This window comes from Durio zibethinus, chromosome 18 (genome assembly GCF_047325235.1).
Source record: "Durio zibethinus cultivar Kanyao isolate XHJ-2024 chromosome 18, ASM4732523v1, whole genome shotgun sequence".
Classification (NCBI taxonomy): Eukaryota; Viridiplantae; Streptophyta; class Magnoliopsida; order Malvales; family Malvaceae; genus Durio; species Durio zibethinus.
This window is the reverse complement of record NC_143179.1, coordinates 963,150-971,224: the sequence shown is the minus strand read 5'-3', so window position 1 is coordinate 971,224 and position 8,075 is coordinate 963,150.

Below are 8,075 nucleotides of genomic sequence, written 5' to 3'. Positions count from 1 at the left end.
TATGCTTATCAAGATAGATAATAGTGAGGATTTCTACTAAATTTTAATTTTTTTATTTTCATATTTCCACATCTTTAATTAAAATTTTAAAATGTAATTTAATATTATAATATTCCTTTGAGAACGAAATTAATTAAAAGCTTTGGCTAGCAAGAAATTTAATTATGATTTTCGACTATAAATATGTTCCTACACTTGAAAGTATTAGTGTTATGCCTAATTGTTTAGATAACAAGAGCAAACTCTACACTTGTCAAATTAGCACACGCTCAATTATCACATCATTGCTATGGGGATAAACGCCCAAGCTCCTTGCCACCATATTGGCTTGCTCCTAAGTTGCTCACTTATTGGACTTCTTTGTTCCCGGAGACAATTCGTGCAAATACTTTTACTAATATTACATCAACGTATCATCCTACAAATTTAATTTGTCTCTAATTTGTTTTAATATATTTGAGATTATTAAATGCAATCTACCCTTACTCATGTGAATTTTTTTCGAGTTTTACATAAAATTTTCATCAACTATCACCTACTTTAATTATGTCATTATCTCACACCTTATGTATAAGGTAAAAAAAAGGTTTAAATATAACGTTTTAAATCCATTATCCTTAAGCTTACTAAGTACTCTTTGTAATTCATGTTCTTTTTCCTTGACCTTAATCTTTTGTACTTTGTTGACTTAAGGCTTTGCTGAAGTAAGCAAGTGGCCTACCATTCTAACTTAGAACAGCACCAATTCCGTAGCTGCATCAATCCAAACAAATCCATTGTTCTTCAATAATGCTGTTAAAGGTTGAGCGATGGAGCCATACCTTTTGATAAACCTCTTATAGTATCTTGTTAACCCCAAAAATTCCTTTAATTCCTTGATGTTTTGGGGAATTGGCTAGTCCACCACACAAGCCACCTTGTTGCCATCCATAACCACTGTATTTCTACCGATAATGTGGTCTAAATACTTCACCTTAGTTGCCTCAAAATCACATTTGGACCTCTTGCCAAATAGTTAATTCTTTTTCAAAAGCTCAAACCAGCTATAAGTAGCATAAATGATCTGTCCAGCTTGCAGAATAGACTAACATGTCATTGAAAAACACAAGCACATACCGTCTTAGATAAGGTTGAAAAAGGCCATTCATAAGACTTTGAAAGGTCGATGGGGTGTTCGTGAGGCCAAAAGGCATGATCGAGAATTCATAGAGGCCTTGGTGGGTTCTAAAGGAGTTTTGTATATGTTAGACTCATCCATTCTTATCTGATGATATCCTAATCGAAGATCAAGTTTATAAAACCAGCACGCTCCAGTGAGTTCATCTAATAATTCCTTCACAAGACGAATGGGAAACTTGTCCTTGATTGTCAGCTTATTAAGCTGTCTATAATCCATACATAATCGTCAATATCCATATTTCTTCTTTACTAGCACTTGAATGATATTGTGACTGTTTCAAATGATACTGATTGCACTTGAATTTTAGTTTTTTCATGTTTATTTTAGTTCAATTAGACTAATATTTGGTTTGTTCCTTGGCATTGTTGGCAAAATTACTCTTAAATATACATTAATCTCATGTATAGATATAAATAATGAAATTGAGAAATTTTGAATTTTTTTAAATATAATTTAAAAGAATTTTTGGTATAATTTGTACAAATAACTTAAATTAGTGTCAATAGGTAACATTGACATAAATGGAGTTTTCTTGACTTTTCTTATATAATTTTTTTGTATTATTTTCATAGATTTTTTAGATGAATGTAGGATAAATAAATTCATAAAATGTTTGAAATTTATGCAGAAAAAAAAATGATGAATGAAGAAACGTGGATGCATGGACATGCATGGGTGAGAATGTAATTGTAAGGCATAATCAGCTGGGTTGGAGTGTACCAAAGAGATAAGCTGAGTTGGCATTATGGGAGGCTATGATTGTTCATTAATTTGACTTTGTTAAAGAAGCATTATTGTTTGAATCTAACGCTCTTTCCCTCTACCTATAAACAGTTTATAGGAGAGAGGGCTGACCGAGGAGAGTTAGTTTTATGTTTTAGATTTTTTTTTTTTTTTTTTTTTACATTTACATTTCTATTCTTACATTTTCTTAGTTGTCAAACATATATTTTTTCGGTATTTTTTATTGAATTTAACTGCAAATTTACATTTTCTTATGTGTTTTTCAATGATCTTTAAAACTTTTTCAATAAAATTTACATTTTAATTGATTTTTCAACTCATTTTACTTAATTTCTCATTGATGTTCAAATGTTCTTGAATTTGCCTTCCTTGACATAGCTACGATTTTCATATCATAACTGTATCAAATCAGCATTGTTTTTGTTCAAATTTATTTTCATAGTTTCCTAATCTATAAAGCTATAACATAGTTGAAACTAGTTTCAAATTCACAACAGATAATCAGTATTTTCAATTTTTTAGAATTTTTTGATAATTTTAAAATATAAAATTTAATTTTTAAAATCATAGTTTTATTTTTATAAAATCTAATTTTATTTTCTCAAAAAACAATATTTTGAATTTTTTAGAAATCTTTTAGATTCTTAGAAAATATTAAATTTAAAATTTTTAATATTTAAATTTTGTTTAAATTTCATTTTTTTAATTTTTTTATTTTTTTTTCAAATTTTAACATTTTATTGAAACAAAATATTCAATTTTATTATTTTTAAATTTTTGTAATTTTTACCAAAATTCCATATTTGTTTAATTTTTATGTTTTTCTAAATTCTCTTAACATATTTTATGTTTTTAGGAAGAGTTTATAAATTTTAAAAAGTTTTCTACATATTTTTATGTTATTTAGTGAAGAATAAATCTAAATCAAAAGCTGTTTGTACTTCGATATTATTTTATTTTACCTTAGATTTTTATGCACTTTTATTTACAAAAACAAAAAATTCAAAAAGTATAAAAAATTTTATCAAAAATCCAAAAAATTAAAATTAAAAATAAAATATTAAATATTAAATATTAAATATTACATATTTTGATTAAATTTAAATTTTCAAAAAATTAATTTTATTTTAAAAATTAAATTATTTAAAAAAGTAAGTTTAATATTTTTTTTTAAAAATCTAGAAATTTCTAAAAATTTCAAAATATTAAATTTTTTTGAAAAAAAAATATGATTTTAAAAAATTTTGAAAAATATGATTTTTAAAAAAATTAAAATATAAAAAATTTTAAATTTTAAATTAAAATCTAATTTTAAATAAAAGTAAAAAATGATTATTTTTATTAGTAATTAGACCAACATTTATTAAATTCAACTTGTATGAAAACAAAATTTTTCTGAAACTATACTAGAAGGATTAAATTTTAAATTTCGTATGAATACGAAGACCATTTACATAATTTAACAATTAATTTTATCCATTAAAATTGTCATGTCAATAAAGTTAACGCCACCTAAATAAGATCAATATCCACGTCATCAAGTCATTGGCCATGCTAGTATTTTTAACATGAAAAAATTAGCATTAGTGATTGAACTAAGATTATCAAATTAAAATAGTATCAGGATTAATTTTATATGAATTACAAAACATGAATTAAATTTTAAATTTTTATAAAGCATAAGGACTTTAGTATAATTTAAACATGCAATATTTTATGATATAATATAATTATGTAGTCAAACATAATATTACGGATTATGATATTGTAATTGGAATAATATATAGAATTATGATACAATTACAATATCATATGAGATTTTTTTCCTATCTAGAGGGAGTCTTTTGTATATAAATAAAACACCTTTGTATAGTATTTCTTAGGGTATTAAATAAAGAATTTCTTGTTTTCTAACTTTTACAAATTCTATAAGGTAGTGTTTGGTATCATTTTCAACATTATTATGATATTTTATCATCGAGGTGATTTTATTACCAAGATGATTTTATCATTCATGATTTGGAATTACTTTATTTGATTAACAATCATTAATTATTAGGAATTAAAGATTACTATGTTTGGTATTACTAAAAATTAAATATTATTTTGTTTAAAAATACATAAGTAACCATATATATTGTAATAGTTACACAATTTAATGATTTTAATATTGTTTAAATATAATATATTATTTAGTAATATTTTATTTACTTCATAATAAAATATAATTAATTGAGTATCATTCTCACAAAGATTGAAATATATGGAAAGAACTATGTATTAAAATTATTTACTCTTAATCATATCCCAAATATCGAAAATTAATTTGTAAGAACTAAATTAAACTACTTAGCTAATCAAATAGACAACCAAGGACTAACATGAAACTCAAATAGAACTTAAACAACATAGATTAAATTAAAATTGATTGCAACTTCAAACTTAAACTTAGAAACAAGTAAATTAAATTTAAACAAAACATGAAAGATCCTAAAACATGCAAGAACTATTAAACCTAAATCTAACAACCTTAAACATGCAAAAACTATAGTAAACAAAATCTGAATTAAACTTAATTGAATGCAATCAACTTAAATTTAATGAATAAAACTTCAAACCTTAAATTAAACTAATAACAGAACTTAAATAGCATGAATTGCATGAATTAAAAGCACGTTGAAAACACAAATTGAATTGAAAGTAAGGATAAAAATTTAAGAAAGCTTAAATTGAATTGAAAACAAAATAGAACTTGAATTTAAAAGAAAAATAAAATTGAACTTTGCATAAACTTAAAATAACATAATGAAAGCTTAAAACATGAAAATAAAGAACAAGACAACTTAAAGAAGCTAAATACTTTAAGTTGGGCTATCATCCCAAACCTTACTTCTTTTGGCAAGAGTCTTGGTATGGCTTAAATCTTTTAACAACTTAAAGTCTTGAAGTTTTCAACTGCTTACAATCTTAAATTCTCTTTTTAAACTTTAAATCTCTTAAAATTGAAGAATGGTGTACGGTCAAGGCTTTTTCAAGAGAAAAGAAAAGTTTTTTATTTAATTTGAACCCTAAGCAACCTTATACAAACAAAATTTCAACTTGGAATAGGTTGTGCTTCTTAGAGATTTCTAAGAGTTTACCTACACATCATGAAATTAAGCACATTAAGATTAAAAAGTATCTTATTTTACCAAGAATTAAGCAAATTTCATTCATTTAACCACTAAAAGCAAGTCCAAATAACTTTATTTTATAGAGTTATCATATTTCTAGTCAAGGTAGGAATTCCAAGTCAAAATAGAATATTCTAATCAAAGTGGGAAATATAAGGGTTGTTTGGACTTTTTTAAGTAGGGATAGCCAAGTCAATATGCCATACAAGCTTTCAAGTCATCTCTTTTAGCCAATAAGATTGGACTTGTTATCATGTCATCCATAGTAATTCCATGTATACGTGCCTACATACAACATTATGGACTTGCATTTAACTTGAATTTATTCTTTTATCTCTTATAATGACTAAACATCCTTTTTAGAATTCTTGTATGAATTTTTTGAATTTTTCATCAACATTCAACCAATCTTAAGTCTTAAGGTGTAGCATTCAAATCTTGAATAAATTCTTACATTTTCATTCTAAGATTTTCCTAAAACTCCAAGAATTAACAGGAACACATAAAAAACTATTCTAGATTCATTCAAATGTATCAAGAATTATCCAAAATTGATCAAGAACTTTCAAGGTTCTTCAAGATTCACCAGATTCAATTCTTTTTAAAGATTTCCTATAAATCAACAACTTAAGCAAATTAGGAGTAAAAAAATCTTTATTTATCTAAGATCTAAGAAAAATTAACTCATTTAAGCACTAAAAACAAGTCTAAATAACTCTATTCATAGAGTTATCAATCCTCTAAACTTAAACTTTTATTTTTCCTCAAGCAAAAAAAAACTTAGCTAAATCATGCTAGAGATCACAATAGATTCTTCAAATATTAGATTCTCATAAGTTTATCAAAAATTGCATGTAAATATAACTTAGAGAAATCATAAGCATGGATTAAAAATAAGAATCATTCATGAACAAGTTACCTTTTAATTACAAATTTTTTTGTGTGTGTATGTGTAAATAATCTATCTCATATCAATGCAAGACATTCATTTAAAGTTATGCATACATGAAATTAACACATCACCTAAAAACACGCACAAATTTCATAAGTCTGCTTTTCACATCTTTATTCACTAATGTAACCACACTTAACCAAAGGTTAATAGCTCTTTATTAAGCTTGTAATGCCAAGTTAGGGTTAGAGTATGATAAAAAAAAAATTTAGGCTTATAACCCTTACTCATGCATCACTCGAAATTGTTTTCTTATGAAAGAGCTTTTAAGAGAATTGTACACCTTTAAACTTAGATTTTTCTTTCTTTGTAACTTCATATTTTTCACCTTCTAATCTTTTTTTTTTATTCACTTTTAAATAAAGTTGCAGCAAACTTTCAAACATAATTTTTTTTCACTTTGTTGAATTATGTTCTTTTTTAATTGAAAGCTATTTTCAACTTTTCTTTTGCTTAAATAAAATTTTCATATTACTTTCTTATCTTTTTTCTTTTTAAACTCTACCCTTCTTTCCTAATTAAACATAGTTGGCATAGTAATTTGATTGATCCATATGCACATATAGTAAAGTAAAAAGATAAAGAAAATAATAATAATAAAACGATGGCTAATTTATGAAAGTGCAAAATAAAAAAATGATATGTAAAAGGCTAAAACGGGTTGACTAAGGATACATATAATGAAAGAAAGCTTAAAAGGCTCAAACGATTTAAAGATGATCTAAATAATCTCCTTAATTAAGTGCATTCTATGATTTTACCTTAAAAGATGATTAAATAAATTCTAAAATAAGAACAAAATTTTAAAGACTAATGCAATTCCATATTCACACTAGCTTTTACTAAACATACATCATCTCTATGATCAAGACCAAGTGTTCAAAAATATAAAAATATCACAATTAAAAATAAACAAATTCAAAAACTCAGCTCATACTTTCATTATAGTCATTTTTTCTTAATTCACTAAGATTGAATCTAAACTTTATAGAAACATCATTTTGCCATACATCTCTTTAAGCTAACAACTTACAATTTAGCTTCCTTTTCCCAAGCACTTTTAAATTCCTTTTCCTTTATACAAAAACAAAACAAATCAAATTGAAACATACATATTCTTAAAGAAAGAAAAACCAAAATTAAAGCTTATCATCAATTTAAAAGTAGAATTTAGGTTGTCTCCCAAGCAGTGATTTAGTTATAGTTTATAGCTAGACTATTTCTCACTAGTGATTACCCCACACTTGATACCAGTATCTATGCACTTGACTCTTTTCTCTTTATCTCAATCACATTAGTAAAAATTAAGTGGTGCCGGTGCTTTACATTAATTAATTTATTTTTCACTTCTATAAATGTTCTAAGTATATCCCTACATGGGCTAAGATAAGTTGACACTGACTTCAGTACTAGTGAAAAACGTATTACTATGAAAAGTATAGGTTTAGGCTCTAAAGCTAAGTACTCCTCCATAAGTGGCATAGTCAGAGATAATGTAATAAATAAGGTGTCATAATCATTTTCAAAGGGTGTTTCTAGAGGTTCAAGCAAGTTTTCAAGTTGACAACCCTCATCAACATGCTTATCTACCTCATTCAATTTCAATTCATGTATTTGATCTTAACAAGGCTGGGCAATTGCAAGGGTGGACTATAAGGCTCAAAAACTTTTTGACTAAGATTAAAGTTAACCTTTTTTTAAAATTCGAGTCCCTTAATTGATCCATCATCCTCTAAAGTTTCAATAAACTCAGACTACCCAAAATTACTACACAGCTCTACACTACACATAGGATCAATATCATCTTCATTATGATTGCTACTTCTCTCTTCATCTTTCTTTGTCAGTTACTCTCTATAGTAGTTTTCATCTTCCCAAAAAGTGTTAGATTCGATATTTAGAGGTAAAGTTCCTTGAGAGTTATGCTAAGGGCATTTACTAGCTGTTCAACCTGAACCTTAATGTTCTTAAGGGAGGCTTAGTTTTGAAAAATGAAAGTAATTTGATTTTGAAAGATTTGGTTTAG